Source organism: Epinephelus lanceolatus, chromosome 4, assembly GCF_041903045.1.
Source record: "Epinephelus lanceolatus isolate andai-2023 chromosome 4, ASM4190304v1, whole genome shotgun sequence".
Lineage (NCBI taxonomy): Eukaryota > Metazoa > Chordata > Actinopteri > Perciformes > Serranidae > Epinephelus > Epinephelus lanceolatus.
In genome coordinates, this window is record NC_135737.1 from 12,865,918 (window position 1) to 12,883,433 (window position 17,516).

Below are 17,516 nucleotides of genomic sequence, written 5' to 3' on the forward strand. Positions count from 1 at the left end.
GAGCCCCTCTACCAGGTGCGCATTTCTAATAGTCATGCGCTATGGCATGATTTACACACTTGCCCAACTTCTCTTTTTGGAACTTTGGCCGTGTTTGAACTTTTCGCCACTGTCTGGCACTTTCCTTTTGAGGACCTGTTACATGCATCTCACTGTAAAATGAATTGAACCGGTACCTGTTGAGTGAGACCACTAGCTGCCAGTTCAGTCAGATGAATAGATCCATTCCCCCAACGTGAAAATCCACTCTGCATAATTTCTGCCGCTGTTTGCCACAGTCGGGTCTGTGCCGATATGTCAAAAGAAAGGCAAACACTCTTCATATGGTTGCGCTTTTATTTATAATATTATTTTCTTCTTTCCTTTAGTTTCAAACAGAGAAGCATGTGGATATATTTTTAACAAAGTGTTGTTCACACTCCAGACCAATAGGTGGCAGCAGCGGGCGGATCACGCCGTGTCTCTAATGTGAGGAGACAGGCCTGTTTTTTAGTCTTTCCGCTGACTTTTTTCTTTTAAATGCAGATCAAACAACACTTGATTGCAGTGTCATTTATCTTTGTCTGGTGTGAACTCACTTAGGTTTTTGCCTCATTTATTGGCGATCAATGGACAGCCTGGCCATGTTAGCTTAGCTTTTACTATGGATATACAGCATGGCGTGATGAGATATGTGCCCATTTCTCTCAAGTAAAATGTGAGCAAGTTTTGTTCAGTCTCACTACAAAAGTGTCTCTTGTATATTAGCGTCCTGTAGATTATCAGAGCCTTTATAGTGTGTGGTTCTGGACTGGTCATTGCTATACATTGCCAGCACCATCACCTATCATCGTATGACCGTGAATGAGGCCCCTGTGTGTGAGGTGTACAAGTCATACTTACCTGGCAGGGGAGATACCATGATCAAGAAGGTGGTTCACCCAGGGCGAGGCTCGGTCACTGCACTCCGGTTGAGCTGACCTCTGCGAATTCCCCAAATGTGGGAATCTCGACTGCATAATTTCTGGTAGTGGGGGACTGCGTTCGCGCTCTCCCCTGATGTGCTTGTTTAATGCAACCAACAGCTGTGGCAGCATATGGCACTAGAGAACCGCGTGCATCAAACGCCATTTCACGCTCAATCACAGGCTTTGCCCTTGCCCGTTGTGTCAGTGCAAGTCGGTACCGCATCACTTCACATCTGTGCCACTACTGAAGAAGCAAAACAAGCTCCTATGATATTGTTATATCCTCACACTCAGTCATTTAGAATAATATGTGGGTTGCAACTGATGCCCCCGCCCACCGTATTAAAAGTGGGGCATTTTTCAGTGAAACGCGTCAAGTCACAGTGGCAGCGGCTCTCCGTTGTTAATATAAAGACAGTCAACGAGTAGAGACAAATCTTAAATTGTTTACTTTAGTTTGCAGATATTTATGATGGATGCACTCTATGTTTTGAAATCTTCTGAAGGTTGACAACATGCCGAAAAAAACACAGCAGATTACGACCAGTCGGCGCGAGAGACCGTGCTGTGACTCCCTCCTTTTCCGCTGACCCATTGGCAGTATCACTTTTCGGCCCGCGTTAACTCCCATAACCTTTTGTAATAAAAGTCTGCGATCGGATGCATATTTGTGTTGCCCATCAGTCATAAAACATCGAACTTCACGTTCACAGTCTGCCGTGTGTTTTTGTAGCGATCGAAATCATATTGAACCCGCGAGCTAGAGTCACAATGAGGAGACTGAGTCTCCCACTTCACTCAGCAGTCAGTATCGCTTCTCGGCCTTTTGGCTAAGATCAAGTGTAGTATCTGTTCTTATCAGTTTAATATCTGATACGTCCCCTACCCGGGGACCATATATTAAATTGCTTTTTGGAACAGGGAGATGGAAAAGGGGCTTGCCCCGTCCACTCCACGCATCGACCTGGTATTGCAGCACTTCCAGAAACGGTGCACCCCCCTCCCTCAACGTGTTGAAAACAGACCACGTAGGACGTGTCTCTAATGTGCCCTCGCCTTGATTTCTTGTTTTCGCCATGCTAGCGTGCAAATTGCGTATGTGTTGACTGAGCCCCTCTACCAGGTGCGCATTTCTAATAGTCATGCGCTATGGCATCATTTACACACTTGCCCAACTTCTCTTTTTGGAACTTTGGCCGTGTTTGAACTTTTCGCCACTGTCTGGCACTTTCCTTTTGAGGACCTGTTACATGCATCTCACTGTAAAATGAATTGAACCGGTACCTGTTGAGTGAGACCACTAGCTGCCAGTTCAGTCAGATGAATAGATCCATTCCCCCAACGTGAAAATCCACTCTGCATAATTTCTGCCGCTGTTTGCCACAGTCGGGTCTGTGCCGATATGTCAAAAGAAAGGCAAACACTCTTCATATGGTTGCGCTTTTATTTATAATATTATTTTCTTCTTTCCTTTAGTTTCAAACAGAGAAGCATGTGGATATATTTTTAACAAAGTGTTGTTCACACTCCAGACCAATAGGTGGCAGCAGCGGGCGGATCACGCCGTGTCTCTAATGTGAGGAGACAGGCCTGTTTTTTAGTCTTTCCGCTGACTTTTTTCTTTTAAATGCAGATCAAACAACACTTGATTGCAGTGTCATTTATCTTTGTCTGGTGTGAACTCACTTAGGTTTTTGCCTCATTTATTGGCGATCAGTGGACAGCCTGGCCATGTTAGCTTAGCTTTTACTATGGATATACAGCATGGCGTGATGAGATATGTGCCCATTTCTCTCAAGTAAAATGTGAACAAGTTTTGTTCAGTCTCACTACAAAAGTGTCTCTTGTATATTAGCGTCCTGTAGATTATCAGAGCCTTTATAGTGTGTGGTTCTGGACTGGTCATTGCTATACATTGCCAGCACCATCACCTATCATCGTATGACCGTGAATGAGGCCCCTGTGTGTGAGGTGTACAAGTCATACTTACCTGGCAGGGGAGATACCATGATCAAGAAGGTGGTTCACCCAGGGCGAGGCTCGGTCACTGCACTCTGATTGAGCTGACCTCTGCGAATTCCCCAAATGTGGGAATCTCGACTGCATAATTTCTGGTAGTGGGGGACTGCGTTCGCGCTCTCCCCTGATGTGCTTGTTTAATGCAACCAACAGCTGTGGCAGCATATGGCACTAGAGAACCGCGTGCATCAAACGCCATTTCACGCTCAATCACAGGCTTTGCCCTTGCCCGTTGTGTCAGTGCAAGTCGGTACCGCATCACTTCACATCTGTGCCACTACTGAAGAAGCAAAAGAAGCTCCTATGATATTGTTATATCCTCAAACTCAGTCATTTAGAATAATATGTGGGTTGCAACTGATGCCCCCGCCCACCGTATTAAAAGTGGGGCATTTTTCAGTGAAACGCGTCAAGTCACAGTGGCAGCGGCTCTCCGTTGTTAATATAAAGACAGTCAACGAGTAGAGACAAATCTTAAATTGTTTACTTTAGTTTGCAGATATTTATGATGGATGCACTCTATGTTTTGAAATCTTCTGAAGGTTGACAACATGCCGAAAAAAACACAGCAGATTACGACCAGTCGGCGCGAGAGACCGTGCTGTGACTCCCTCCTTTTCCGCTGACCCATTGGCAGTATCACTTTTCGGCCCGCGTTAACTCCCATAACCTTTTGTAATAAAAGTCTGCGATCGGATGCATATTTGTGTTGCCCATCAGTCATAAAACATCGAACTTCACGTTCACAGTCTGCCGTGTGTTTTTGTAGCGATCGAAATCATATTGAACCCGCGAGCTAGAGTCACAATGAGGAGACTGAGTCTCCCACTTCACTCAGCAGTCAGTATCGCTTCTCGGCCTTTTGGCTAAGATCAAGTGTAGTATCTGTTCTTATCAGTTTAATATCTGATACGTCCCCTACCCGGGGACCATATATTAAATTGCTTTTTGGAACAGGGAGATGGAAAAGGGGCTTGCCCCGTCCACTCCACGCATCGACCTGGTATTGCAGCACTTCCAGAAACGGTGCACCCCCCTCCCTCAACGTGTTGAAAACAGACCACGTAGGACGTGTCTCTAATGTGCCCTCGCCTTGCTTTCTTGTTTTCGCCATGCTAGCGTGCAAATTGCGTATGTGTTGACTGAGCCCCTCTACCAGGTGCGCATTTCTAATAGTCATGCGCTATGGCATCATTTACACACTTGCCCAACTTCTCTTTTTAGAACTTTGGCCGTGTTTGAACTTTTCGCCACTGTCTGGCACTTTCCTTTTGAGGACCTGTTACATGCATCTCACTGTAAAATGAATTGAACCGGTACCTGTTGAGTGAGACCACTAGCTGCCAGTTCAGTCAGATGAATAGATCCATTCCCCCAACGTGAAAATCCACTCTGCATAATTTCTGCCGCTGTTTGCCACAGTCGGGTCTGTGCCGATATGTCAAAAGAAAGGCAAACACTCTTCATATGGTTGCGCTTTTATTTATAATATTATTTTCTTCTTTCCTTTAGTTTCAAACAGAGAAGCATGTGGATATATTTTTAACAAAGTGTTGTTCACACTCCAGACCAATAGGTGGCAGCAGCGGGCGGATCACGCCGTGTCTCTAATGTGAGGAGACAGGCCTGTTTTTTAGTCTTTCCGCTGACTTTTTTCTTTTAAATGCAGATCAAACAACACTTGATTGCAGTGTCATTTATCTTTGTCTGGTGTGAACTCACTTAGGTTTTTGCCTCATTTATTGGCGATCAATGGACAGCCTGGCCATGTTAGCTTAGCTTTTACTATGGATATACAGCATGGCGTGATGAGATATGTGCCCATTTCTCTCAAGTAAAATGTGAACAAGTTTTGTTCAGTCTCACTACAAAAGTGTCTCTTGTATATTAGCGTCCTGTAGATTATCAGAGCCTTTATAGTGTGTGGTTCTGGACTGGTCATTGCTATACATTGCCAGCACCATCACCTATCATCGTATGACCGTGAATGAGGCCCCTGTGTGTGAGGTGTACAAGTCATACTTACCTGGCAGGGGAGATACCATGATCAAGAAGGTGGTTCACCCAGGGCGAGGCTCGGTCACTGCACTCCGATTGAGCTGACCTCTGCGAATTCCCCAAATGTGGGAATCTCGACTGCATAATTTCTGGTAGTGGGGGACTGCGTTCGCGCTCTCCCCTGATGTGCTTGTTTAATGCAACCAACAGCTGTGGCAGCATATGGCACTAGAGAACCACGTGCATCAAACGCCATTTCACGCTCAATCACAGGCTTTGCCCTTGCCCGTTGTGTCAGTGCAAGTCGGTACCGCATCACTTCACATCTGTGCCACTACTGAAGAAGCAAAACAAGCTCCTATGATATTGTTATATCCTCACACTCAGTCATTTAGAATAATATGTGGGTTGCAACTGATGCCCCCGCCCACCGTATTAAAAGTGGGGCATTTTTCAGTGAAACGCGTCAAGTCACAGTGGCAGCGGCTCTCCGTTGTTAATATAAAGACAGTCAACGAGTAGAGACAAATCTTAAATTGTTTACTTTAGTTTGCAGATATTTATGATGGATGCACTCTATGTTTTGAAATCTTCTGAAGGTTGACAACATGCCGAAAAAAACACAGCAGATTACGACCAGTCGGCGCGAGAGACCGTGCTGTGACTCCCTCCTTTTCCGCTGACCCATTGGCAGTATCACTTTTCGGCCCGCGTTAACTCCCATAACCTTTTGTAATAAAAGTCTGCGATCGGATGCATATTTGTGTTGCCCATCAGTCATAAAACATCGAACTTCACGTTCACAGTCTGCCGTGTGTTTTTGTAGCGATCGAAATCATATTGAACCCGCGAGCTAGAGTCACAATGAGGAGACTGAGTTTCCCACTTCACTCAGCAGTCAGTATCGCTTCTCGGCCTTTTGGCTAAGATCAAGTGTAGTATCTGTTCTTATCAGTTTAATATCTGATACGTCCCCTACCCGGGGACCATATATTAAATTGCTTTTTGGAACAGGGAGATGGAAAAGGGGCTTGCCCCGTCCACTCCACGCATCGACCTGGTATTGCAGCACTTCCAGAAACGGTGCACCCCCCTCCCTCAACGTGTTGAAAACAGACCACGTAGGACGTGTCTCTAATGTGCCCTCGCCTTGATTTCTTGTTTTCGCCATGCTAGCGTGCAAATTGCGTATGTGTTGACTGAGCCCCTCTACCAGGTGCGCATTTCTAATAGTCATGCGCTATGGCATCATTTACACACTTGCCCAACTTCTCTTTTTGGAACTTTGGCCGTGTTTGAACTTTTCGCCACTGTCTGGCACTTTCCTTTTGAGGACCTGTTACATGCATCTCACTGTAAAATGAATTGAACCGGTACCTGTTGAGTGAGACCACTAGCTGCCAGTTCAGTCAGATGAATAGATCCATTCCCCCAACGTGAAAATCCACTCTGCATAATTTCTGCCGCTGTTTGCCACAGTCGGGTCTGTGCCGATATGTCAAAAGAAAGGCAAACACTCTTCATATGGTTGCGCTTTTATTTATAATATTATTTTCTTCTTTCCTTTAGTTTCAAACAGAGAAGCATGTGGATATATTTTTAACAAAGTGTTGTTCACACTCCAGACCAATAGGTGGCAGCAGCGGGCGGATCACGCCGTGTCTCTAATGTGAGGAGACAGGCCTGTTTTTTAGTCTTTCCGCTGACTTTTTTCTTTTAAATGCAGATCAAACAACACTTGATTGCAGTGTCATTTATCTTTGTCTGGTGTGAACTCACTTAGGTTTTTGCCTCATTTATTGGCGATCAATGGACAGCCTGGCCATGTTAGCTTAGCTTTTACTATGGATATACAGCATGGCGTGATGAGATATGTGCCCATTTCTCTCAAGTAAAATGTGAACAAGTTTTGTTCAGTCTCACTACAAAAGTGTCTCTTGTATATTAGCGTCCTGTAGATTATCAGAGCCTTTATAGTGTGTGGTTCTGGACTGGTCATTGCTATACATTGCCAGCACCATCACCTATCATCGTATGACCGTGAATGAGGCCCCTGTGTGTGAGGTGTACAAGTTATACTTACCTGGCAGGGGAGATACCATGATCAAGAAGGTGGTTCACCCAGGGCGAGGCTCGGTCACTGCACTCCGATTGAGCTGACCTCTGCGAATTCCCCAAATGTGGGAATCTCGACTGCATAATTTCTGGTAGTGGGGGACTGCGTTCGCGCTCTCCCCTGATGTGCTTGTTTAATGCAACCAACAGCTGTGGCAGCATATGGCACTAGAGAACCGCGTGCATCAAACGCCATTTCACGCTCAATCACAGGCTTTGCCCTTGCCCGTTGTGTCAGTGCAAGTCGGTACCGCATCACTTCACATCTGTGCCACTACTGAAGAAGCAAAAGAAGCTCCTATGATATTGTTATATCCTCACACTCAGTCATTTAGAATAATGTGTGGGTTGCAACTGATGCCCCCGCCCACCGTATTAAAAGTGGGGCATTTTTCAGTGAAACGCGTCAAGTCACAGTGGCAGCGGCTCTCCGTTGTTAATATAAAGACAGTCAACGAGTAGAGACAAATCTTAAATTGTTTACTTTAGTTTGCAGATATTTATGATGGATGCACTCTATGTTTTGAAATCTTCTGAAGGTTGACAACATGCCGAAAAAAACACAGCAGATTACGACCAGTCGGCGCGAGAGACCGTGCTGTGACTCCCTCCTTTTCCGCTGACCCATTGGCAGTATCACTTTTCGGCCCGCGTTAACTCCCATAACCTTTTGTAATAAAAGTCTGCGATCGGATGCATATTTGTGTTGCCCATCAGTCATAAAACATCGAACTTCACGTTCACAGTCTGCCGTGTGTTTTTGTAGCGATCGAAATCATATTGAACCCGCGAGCTAGAGTCACAATGAGGAGACTGAGTCTCCCACTTCACTCAGCAGTCAGTATCGCTTCTCGGCCTTTTGGCTAAGATCAAGTGTAGTATCTGTTCTTATCAGTTTAATATCCGATACGTCCCCTACCCGGGGACCATATATTAAATTGCTTTTTGGAACAGGGAAATGGAAAAGGGGCTTGCCCCGTCCACTCCACGCATCGACCTGGTATTGCAGCACTTCCAGAAACGGTGCACCCCCCTCCCTCAACGTGTTGAAAACAGACCACGTAGGACGTGTCTCTAATGTGCCCTCGCCTTGATTTCTTGTTTTCGCCATGCTAGCGTGCAAATTGCGTATGTGTTGACTGAGCCCCTCTACCAGGTGCGCATTTCTAATAGTCATGCGCTATGGCATCATTTACACACTTGCCCAACTTCTCTTTTTGGAACTTTGGCCGTGTTTGAACTTTTCGCCACTGTCTGGCACTTTCCTTTTGAGGACCTGTTACATGCATCTCACTGTAAAATGAATTGAACCGGTACCTGTTGAGTGAGACCACTAGCTGCCAGTTCAGTCAGATGAATAGATCCATTCCCCCAACGTGAAAATCCACTCTGCATAATTTCTGCCGCTGTTTGCCACAGTCGGGTCTGTGCCGATATGTCAAAAGAAAGGCAAACACTCTTCATATGGTTGCGCTTTTATTTATAATATTATTTTCTTCTTTCCTTTAGTTTCAAACAGAGAAGCATGTGGATATATTTTTAACAAAGTGTTGTTCACACTCCAGACCAATAGGTGGCAGCAGCGGGCGGATCACGCCGTGTCTCTAATGTGAGGAGACAGGCCTGTTTTTTAGTCTTTCCGCTGACTTTTTTCTTTTAAATGCAGATCAAACAACACTTGATTGCAGTGTCATTTATCTTTGTCTGGTGTGAACTCACTTAGGTTTTTGCCTCATTTATTGGCGATCAATGGACAGCCTGGCCATGTTAGCTTAGCTTTTACTATGGATATACAGCATGGCGTGATGAGATATGTGCCCATTTCTCTCAAGTAAAATGTGAACAAGTTTTGTTCAGTCTCACTACAAAAGTGTCTCTTGTATATTAGCGTCCTGTAGATTATCAGAGCCTTTATAGTGTGTGGTTCTGGACTGGTCATTGCTATACATTGCCAGCACCATCACCTATCATCGTATGACCGTGAATGAGGCCCCTGTGTGTGAGGTGTACAAGTCATACTTACCTGGCAGGGGAGATACCATGATCAAGAAGGTGGTTCACCCAGGGCGAGGCTCGGTCACTGCACTCCGATTGAGCTGACCTCTGCGAATTCCCCAAATGTGGGAATCTCGACTGCATAATTTCTGGTAGTGGGGGACTGCGTTCGCGCTCTCCCCTGATGTGCTTGTTTAATGCAACCAACAGCTGTGGCAGCATATGGCACTAGAGAACCGCGTGCATCAAACGCCATTTCACGCTCAATCACAGGCTTTGCCCTTGCCCGTTGTGTCAGTGCAAGTCGGTACCGCATCACCTCACATCTGTGCCACTACTGAAGAAGCAAAACAAGCTCCTATGATATTGTTATATCCTCACACTCAGTCATTTAGAATAATATGTGGGTTGCAACTGATGCCCCCGCCCACCGTATTAAAAGTGGGGCATTTTTCAGTGAAACGCGTCAAGTCACAGTGGCAGCGGCTCTCCGTTGTTAATATAAAGACAGTCAACGAGTAGAGACAAATCTTAAATTGTTTACTTTAGTTTGCAGATATTTATGATGGATGCACTCTATGTTTTGAAGTCTTCTGAAGGTTGACAACATGCCGAAAAAAACACAGCAGATTACGACCAGTCGGCGCGAGAGACCGTGCTGTGACTCCCTCCTTTTCCGCTGACCCATTGGCAGTATCACTTTTCGGCCCGCGTTAACTCCCATAACCTTTTGTAATAAAAGTCTGCGATCGGATGCATATTTGTGTTGCCCATCAGTCATAAAACATCGAACTTCACGTTCACAGTCTGCCGTGTGTTTTTGTAGCGATCGAAATCATATTGAACCCGCGAGCTAGAGTCACAATGAGGAGACTGAGTCTCCCACTTCACTCAGCAGTCAGTATCGCTTCTCGGCCTTTTGGCTAAGATCAAGTGTAGTATCTGTTCTTATCAGTTTAATATCTGATACGTCCCCTACCCGGGGACCATATATTAAATTGCTTTTTGGAACAGGGAGGTGGAAAAGGGGCTTGCCCCGTCCACTCCACGCATCGACCTGGTATTGCAGCACTTCCAGAAACGGTGCACCCCCCTCCCTCAACGTGTTGAAAACAGACCACGTAGGACGTGTCTCTAATGTGCCCTCGCCTTGATTTCTTGTTTTCGCCATGCTAGCGTGCAAATTGCGTATGTGTTGACTGAGCCCCTCTACCAGGTGCGCATTTCTAATAGTCATGCGCTATGGCATGATTTACACACTTGCCCAACTTCTCTTTTTGGAACTTTGGCCGTGTTTGAACTTTTCGCCACTGTCTGGCACTTTCCTTTTGAGGACCTGTTACATGCATCTCACTGTAAAATGAATTGAACCGGTACCTGTTGAGTGAGACCACTAGCTGCCAGTTCAGTCAGATGAATAGATCCATTCCCCCAACGTGAAAATCCACTCTGCATAATTTCTGCCGCTGTTTGCCACAGTCGGGTCTGTGCCGATATGTCAAAAGAAAGGCAAACACTCTTCATATGGTTGCGCTTTTATTTATAATATTATTTTCTTCTTTCCTTTAGTTTCAAACAGAGAAGCATGTGGATATATTTTTAACAAAGTGTTGTTCACACTCCAGACCAATAGGTGGCAGCAGCGGGCGGATCACGCCGTGTCTCTAATGTGAGGAGACAGGCCTGTTTTTTAGTCTTTCCGCTGACTTTTTTCTTTTAAATGCAGATCAAACAACACTTGATTGCAGTGTCATTTATCTTTGTCTGGTGTGAACTCACTTAGGTTTTTGCCTCATTTATTGGCGATCAATGGACAGCCTGGCCATGTTAGCTTAGCTTTTACTATGGATATACAGCATGGCGTGATGAGATATGTGCCCATTTCTCTCAAGTAAAATGTGAACAAGTTTTGTTCAGTCTCACTACAAAAGTGTCTCTTGTATATTAGCGTCCTGTAGATTATCAGAGCCTTTATAGTGTGTGGTTCTGGACTGGTCATTGCTATACATTGCCAGCACCATCACCTATCATCGTATGACCGTGAATGAGGCCCCTGTGTGTGAGGTGTACAAGTCATACTTACCTGGCAGGGGAGATACCATGATCAAGAAGGTGGTTCACCCAGGGCGAGGCTCGGTCACTGCACTCCGATTGAGCTGACCTCTGCGAATTCCCCAAATGTGGGAATCTCGACTGCATAATTTCTGGTAGTGGGGGACTGCGTTCGCACTCTCCCCTGATGTGCTTGTTTAATGCAACCAACAGCTGTGGCAGCATATGGCACTAGAGAACCGCGTGCATCAAACGCCATTTCACGCTCAATCACAGGCTTTGCCCTTGCCCGTTGTGTCAGTGCAAGTCGGTACCGCATCACTTCACATCTGTGCCACTACTGAAGAAGCAAAACAAGCTCCTATGATATTGTTATATCCTCACACTCAGTCATTTAGAATAATATGTGGGTTGCAACTGATGCCCCCGCCCACCGTATTAAAAGTGGGGCATTTTTCAGTGAAACGCGTCAAGTCACAGTGGCAGCGGCTCTCCGTTGTTAATATAAAGACAGTCAACGAGTAGAGACAAATCTTAAATTGTTTACTTTAGTTTGCAGATATTTATGATGGATGCACTCTATGTTTTGAAATCTTCTGAAGGTTGACAACATGCCGAAAAAAACACAGCAGATTACGACCAGTCGGCGCGAGAGACCGTGCTGTGACTCCCTCCTTTTCCGCTGACCCATTGGCAGTATCACTTTTCGGCCCGCGTTAACTCCCATAACCTTTTGTAATAAAAGTCTGCGATCGGATGCATATTTGTGTTGCCCATCAGTCATAAAACATCGAACTTCACGTTCACAGTCTGCCGTGTGTTTTTGTAGCGATCGAAATCATATTGAACCCGCGAGCTAGAGTCACAATGAGGAGACTGAGTCTCCCACTTCACTCAGCAGTCAGTATCGCTTCTCGGCCTTTTGGCTAAGATCAAGTGTAGTATCTGTTCTTATCAGTTTAATATCTGATACGTCCCCTACCCGGGGACCATATATTAAATTGCTTTTTGGAACAGGGAGATGGAAAAGGGGCTTGCCCCGTCCACTCCACGCATCGACCTGGTATTGCAGCACTTCCAGAAACGGTGCACCCCCCTCCCTCAACGTGTTGAAAACAGACCACGTAGGACGTGTCTCTAATGTGCCCTCGCCTTGATTTCTTGTTTTCGCCATGCTAGCGTGCAAATTGCGTATGTGTTGACTGAGCCCCTCTACCAGGTGCGCATTTCTAATAGTCATGCGCTATGGCATCATTTACACACTTGCCCAACTTCTCTTTTTGGAACTTTGGCCGTGTTTGAACTTTTCGCCACTGTCTGGCACTTTCCTTTTGAGGACCTGTTACATGCATCTCACTGTAAAATGAATTGAACCGGTACCTGTTGAGTGAGACCACTAGCTGCCAGTTCAGTCAGATGAATAGATCCATTCCCCCAACGTGAAAATCCACTCTGCATAATTTCTGCCGCTGTTTGCCACAGTCGGGTCTGTGCCGATATGTCAAAAGAAAGGCAAACACTCTTCATATGGTTGCGCTTTTATTTATAATATTATTTTCTTCTTTCCTTTAGTTTCAAACAGAGAAGCATGTGGATATATTTTTAACAAAGTGTTGTTCACACTCCAGACCAATAGGTGGCAGCAGCGGGCGGATCACGCCGTGTCTCTAATGTGAGGAGACAGGCCTGTTTTTTAGTCTTTCCGCTGACTTTTTTCTTTTAAATGCAGATCAAACAACACTTGATTGCAGTGTCATTTATCTTTGTCTGGTGTGAACTCACTTAGGTTTTTGCCTCATTTATTGGCGATCAATGGACAGCCTGGCCATGTTAGCTTAGCTTTTACTATGGATATACAGCATGGCGTGATGAGATATGTGCCCATTTCTCTCAAGTAAAATGTGAACAAGTTTTGTTCAGTCTCACTACAAAAGTGTCTCTTGTATATTAGCGTCCTGTAGATTATCAGAGCCTTTATAGTGTGTGGTTCTGGACTGGTCATTGCTATACATTGCCAGCACCATCACCTATCATCGTATGACCGTGAATGAGGCCCCTGTGTGTGAGGTGTACAAGTCATACTTACCTGGCAGGGGAGATACCATGATCAAGAAGGTGGTTCACCCAGGGCGAGGCTCGGTCACTGCACTCCGATTGAGCTGACCTCTGCGAATTCCCCAAATGTGGGAATCTCGACTGCATAATTTCTGGTAGTGGGGGACTGCGTTCGCGCTCTCCCCTGATGTGCTTGTTTAATGCAACCAACAGCTGTGGCAGCATATGGCACTAGAGAACCGCGTGCATCAAACGCCATTTCACGCTCAATCACAGGCTTTGCCCTTGCCCGTTGTGTCAGTGCAAGTCGGTACCGCATCACTTCACATCTGTGCCACTACTGAAGAAGCAAAACAAGCTCCTATGATATTGTTATATCCTCACACTCAGTCATTTAGAATAATATGTGGGTTGCAACTGATGCCCCCGCCCACCGTATTAAAAGTGGGGCATTTTTCAGTGAAACGCGTCAAGTCACAGTGGCAGCGGCTCTCCGTTGTTAATATAAAGACAGTCAACGAGTAGAGACAAATCTTAAATTGTTTACTTTAGTTTGCAGATATTTATGATGGATGCACTCTATGTTTTGAAATCTTCTGAAGGTTGACAACATGCCGAAAAAAACACAGCAGATTACGACCAGTCGGCGCGAGAGACCGTGCTGTGACTCCCTCCTTTTCCGCTGACCCATTGGCAGTATCACTTTTCGGCCCGCGTTAACTCCCATAACCTTTTGTAATAAAAGTCTGCGATCGGATGCATATTTGTGTTGCCCATCAGTCATAAAACATCGAACTTCACGTTCACAGTCTGCCGTGTGTTTTTGTAGCGATCGAAATCATATTGAACCCGCGAGCTAGAGTCACAATGAGGAGACTGAGTCTCCCACTTCACTCAGCAGTCAGTATCGCTTCTCGGCCTTTTGGCTAAGATCAAGTGTAGTATCTGTTCTTATCAGTTTAATATCTGATACGTCCCCTACCCGGGGACCATATATTAAATTGCTTTTTGGAAGAGGGAGATGGAAAAGGGGCTTGCCCCGTCCACTCCACGCATCGACCTGGTATTGCAGCACTTCCAGAAACGGTGCACCCCCCTCCCTCAACGTGTTGAAAACAGACCACGTAGGACGTGTCTCTAATGTGCCCTCGCCTTGATTTCTTGTTTTCGCCATGCTAGCGTGCAAATTGCGTATGTGTTGACTGAGCCCCTCTACCAGGTGCGCATTTCTAATAGTCATGCGCTATGGCATCATTTACACACTTGCCCAACTTCTCTTTTTGGAACTTTGGCCGTGTTTGAACTTTTCGCCACTGTCTGGCACTTTCCTTTTGAGGACCTGTTACATGCATCTCACTGTAAAATGAATTGAACCGGTACCTGTTGAGTGAGACCACTAGCTGCCAGTTCAGTCAGATGAATAGATCCATTCCCCCAACGTGAAAATCCACTCTGCATAATTTCTGCCGCTGTTTGCCACAGTCGGGTCTGTGCCGATATGTCAAAAGAAAGGCAAACACTCTTCATATGGTTGCGCTTTTATTTATAATATTATTTTCTTCTTTCCTTTAGTTTCAAACAGAGAAGCATGTGGATATATTTTTAACAAAGTGTTGTTCACACTCCAGACCAATAGGTGGCAGCAGCGGGCGGATCACGCCGTGTCTCTAATGTGAGGAGACAGGCCTGTTTTTTAGTCTTTCCGCTGACTTTTTTCTTTTAAATGCAGATCAAACAACACTTGATTGCAGTGTCATTTATCTTTGTCTGGTGTGAACTCACTTAGGTTTTTGCCTCATTTATTGGCGATCAATGGACAGCCTGGCCATGTTAGCTTAGCTTTTACTATGGATATACAGCATGGCGTGATGAGATATGTGCCCATTTCTCTCAAGTAAAATGTGAACAAGTTTTGTTCAGTCTCACTACAAAAGTGTCTCTTGTATATTAGCGTCCTGTAGATTATCAGAGCCTTTATAGTGTGTGGTTCTGGACTGGTCATTGCTATACATTGCCAGCACCATCACCTATCATCGTATGACCGTGAATGAGGCCCCTGTGTGTGAGGTGTACAAGTCATACTTACCTGGCAGGGGAGATACCATGATCAAGAAGGTGGTTCACCCAGGGCGAGGCTCGGTCACTGCACTCCGATTGAGCTGACCTCTGCGAATTCCCCAAATGTGGGAATCTCGACTGCATAATTTCTGGTAGTGGGGGACTGCGTTCGCGCTCTCCCCTGATGTGCTTGTTTAATGCAACCAACAGCTGTGGCAGCATATGGCACTAGAGAACCGCGTGCATCAAACGCCATTTCACGCTCAATCACAGGCTTTGCCCTTGCCCGTTGTGTCAGTGCAAGTCGGTACCGCATCACTTCACATCTGTGCCACTACTGAAGAAGCAAAACAAGCTCCTATGATATTGTTATATCCTCACACTCAGTCATTTAGAATAATATGTGGGTTGCAACTGATGCCCCCGCCCACCGTATTAAAAGTGGGGCATTTTTCAGTGAAACGCGTCAAGTCACAGTGGCAGCGGCTCTCCGTTGTTAATATAAAGACAGTCAACGAGTAGAGACAAATCTTAAATTGTTTACTTTAGTTTGCAGATATTTATGATGGATGCACTCTATGTTTTGAAATCTTCTGAAGGTTGACAACATGCCGAAAAAAACACAGCAGATTACGACCAGTCGGCGCGAGAGACCGTGCTGTGACTCCCTCCTTTTCCGCTGACCCATTGGCAGTATCACTTTTCGGCCCGCGTTAACTCCCATAACCTTTTGTAATAAAAGTCTGCGATCGGATGCATATTTGTGTTGCCCATCAGTCATAAAACATCGAACTTCACGTTCACAGTCTGCCGTGTGTTTTTGTAGCGATCGAAATCATATTGAACCCGCGAGCTAGAGTCACAATGAGGAGACTGAGTCTCCCACTTCACTCAGCAGTCAGTATCGCTTCTCGGCCTTTTGGCTAAGATCAAGTGTAGTATCTGTTCTTATCAGTTTAATATCTGATACGTCCCCTACCCGGGGACCATATATTAAATTGCTTTTTGGAAGAGGGAGATGGAAAAGGGGCTTGCCCCGTCCACTCCACGCATCGACCTGGTATTGCAGCACTTCCAGAAACGGTGCACCCCCCTCCCTCAACGTGTTGAAAACAGACCACGTAGGACGTGTCTCTAATGTGCCCTCGCCTTGATTTCTTGTTTTCGCCATGCTAGCGTGCAAATTGCGTATGTGTTGACTGAGCCCCTCTACCAGGTGCGCATTTCTAATAGTCATGCGCTATGGCATCATTTACACACTTGCCCAACTTCTCTTTTTGGAACTTTGGCCGTGTTTGAACTTTTCGCCACTGTCTGGCACTTTCCTTTTGAGGACCTGTTACATGCATCTCACTGTAAAATGAATTGAACCGGTACCTGTTGAGTGAGACCACTAGCTGCCAGTTCAGTCAGATGAATAGATCCATTCCCCCAACGTGAAAATCCACTCTGCATAATTTCTGCCGCTGTTTGCCACAGTCGGGTCTGTGCCGATATGTCAAAAGAAAGGCAAACACTCTTCATATGGTTGCGCTTTTATTTATAATATTATTTTCTTCTTTCCTTTAGTTTCAAACAGAGAAGCATGTGGATATATTTTTAACAAAGTGTTGTTCACACTCCAGACCAATAGGTGGCAGCAGCGGGCGTGTCTCACGCCGTGTCTCTAATGTGAGGAGACAGGCCTGTTTTTTAGTCTTTCCGCTGACTTTTTTCTTTTAAATGCAGATCAAACAACACTTGATTGCAGTGTCATTTATCTTTGTCTGGTGTGAACTCACTTAGGTTTTTGCCTCATTTATTGGCGATCAATGGACAGCCTGGCCATGTTAGCTTAGCTTTTACTATGGATATACAGCATGGCGTGATGAGATATGTGCCCATTTCTCTCAAGTAAAATGTGAACAAGTTTTGTTCAGTCTCACTACAAAAGTGTCTCTTGTATATTAGCGTTCTGTAGATTATCAGAGCCTTTATAGTGTGTGGTTCTGGACTGGTCATTGCTATACATTGCCAGCACCATCACCTATCATCGTATGACCGTGAATGAGGCCCCTGTGTGTGAGGTGTACAAGTCATATTTACCTGGCAGGGGAGATACCATGATCAAGAAGGTGGTTCACCCAGGGCGAGGCTCGGTCACTGCACTCCGATTGAGCTGACCTCTGCGAATTCCCCAAATGTGGGAATCTCGACTGCATAATTTCTGGTAGTGGGGGACTGCGTTCGCGCTCTCCCCTGATGTGCTTGTTTAATGCAACCAACAGCTGTGGCAGC

At 45.5% G+C, this 17,516-nt stretch overlaps 17 non-coding genes across 17 annotated transcripts; all 17 read left to right on the forward strand.

The window, feature by feature from the left end:
- The first annotated feature begins 874 nt into the window (after nucleotides 1-874).
- Nucleotides 875-1,038, forward strand: LOC144463017 (U1 spliceosomal RNA). The gene has a single exon (XR_013491159.1). It is a non-coding gene; the product is annotated as a U1 spliceosomal RNA (small nuclear RNA).
- A 719-nt stretch (nucleotides 1,039-1,757) lies between these two features.
- On the forward strand, nucleotides 1,758-1,948 carry LOC144463181 (U2 spliceosomal RNA). Its single transcript, XR_013491321.1, has one exon. It is a non-coding gene; the product is annotated as a U2 spliceosomal RNA (small nuclear RNA).
- Nucleotides 1,949-2,929: 981 nt separating this feature from the next.
- Nucleotides 2,930-3,093, forward strand: LOC144463006 (U1 spliceosomal RNA). Its single transcript, XR_013491148.1, has one exon. It is a non-coding gene; the product is annotated as a U1 spliceosomal RNA (small nuclear RNA).
- Nucleotides 3,094-3,812: 719 nt separating this feature from the next.
- On the forward strand, nucleotides 3,813-4,003 carry LOC144463182 (U2 spliceosomal RNA). The gene has a single exon (XR_013491322.1). It is a non-coding gene; the product is annotated as a U2 spliceosomal RNA (small nuclear RNA).
- A 981-nt stretch (nucleotides 4,004-4,984) lies between these two features.
- LOC144462923 (U1 spliceosomal RNA) lies at nucleotides 4,985-5,148 on the forward strand. The gene has a single exon (XR_013491066.1). It is a non-coding gene; the product is annotated as a U1 spliceosomal RNA (small nuclear RNA).
- A 719-nt stretch (nucleotides 5,149-5,867) lies between these two features.
- Nucleotides 5,868-6,058, forward strand: LOC144463183 (U2 spliceosomal RNA). Its single transcript, XR_013491323.1, has one exon. It is a non-coding gene; the product is annotated as a U2 spliceosomal RNA (small nuclear RNA).
- A 981-nt stretch (nucleotides 6,059-7,039) lies between these two features.
- Nucleotides 7,040-7,203, forward strand: LOC144462924 (U1 spliceosomal RNA). Its single transcript, XR_013491067.1, has one exon. It is a non-coding gene; the product is annotated as a U1 spliceosomal RNA (small nuclear RNA).
- A 719-nt stretch (nucleotides 7,204-7,922) lies between these two features.
- On the forward strand, nucleotides 7,923-8,113 carry LOC144463368 (U2 spliceosomal RNA). Its single transcript, XR_013491509.1, has one exon. It is a non-coding gene; the product is annotated as a U2 spliceosomal RNA (small nuclear RNA).
- A 981-nt stretch (nucleotides 8,114-9,094) lies between these two features.
- On the forward strand, nucleotides 9,095-9,258 carry LOC144462925 (U1 spliceosomal RNA). The gene has a single exon (XR_013491068.1). It is a non-coding gene; the product is annotated as a U1 spliceosomal RNA (small nuclear RNA).
- Nucleotides 9,259-9,977: 719 nt separating this feature from the next.
- On the forward strand, nucleotides 9,978-10,168 carry LOC144463263 (U2 spliceosomal RNA). Its single transcript, XR_013491404.1, has one exon. It is a non-coding gene; the product is annotated as a U2 spliceosomal RNA (small nuclear RNA).
- A 981-nt stretch (nucleotides 10,169-11,149) lies between these two features.
- LOC144463065 (U1 spliceosomal RNA) lies at nucleotides 11,150-11,313 on the forward strand. The gene has a single exon (XR_013491207.1). It is a non-coding gene; the product is annotated as a U1 spliceosomal RNA (small nuclear RNA).
- A 719-nt stretch (nucleotides 11,314-12,032) lies between these two features.
- On the forward strand, nucleotides 12,033-12,223 carry LOC144463184 (U2 spliceosomal RNA). Its single transcript, XR_013491324.1, has one exon. It is a non-coding gene; the product is annotated as a U2 spliceosomal RNA (small nuclear RNA).
- Nucleotides 12,224-13,204: 981 nt separating this feature from the next.
- On the forward strand, nucleotides 13,205-13,368 carry LOC144462926 (U1 spliceosomal RNA). Its single transcript, XR_013491069.1, has one exon. It is a non-coding gene; the product is annotated as a U1 spliceosomal RNA (small nuclear RNA).
- A 719-nt stretch (nucleotides 13,369-14,087) lies between these two features.
- On the forward strand, nucleotides 14,088-14,278 carry LOC144463241 (U2 spliceosomal RNA). The gene has a single exon (XR_013491382.1). It is a non-coding gene; the product is annotated as a U2 spliceosomal RNA (small nuclear RNA).
- Nucleotides 14,279-15,259: 981 nt separating this feature from the next.
- On the forward strand, nucleotides 15,260-15,423 carry LOC144462927 (U1 spliceosomal RNA). Its single transcript, XR_013491070.1, has one exon. It is a non-coding gene; the product is annotated as a U1 spliceosomal RNA (small nuclear RNA).
- A 719-nt stretch (nucleotides 15,424-16,142) lies between these two features.
- On the forward strand, nucleotides 16,143-16,333 carry LOC144463242 (U2 spliceosomal RNA). The gene has a single exon (XR_013491383.1). It is a non-coding gene; the product is annotated as a U2 spliceosomal RNA (small nuclear RNA).
- Nucleotides 16,334-17,316: 983 nt separating this feature from the next.
- Nucleotides 17,317-17,480, forward strand: LOC144463031 (U1 spliceosomal RNA). Its single transcript, XR_013491173.1, has one exon. It is a non-coding gene; the product is annotated as a U1 spliceosomal RNA (small nuclear RNA).
- Nucleotides 17,481-17,516: the final 36 nt, after the last annotated feature.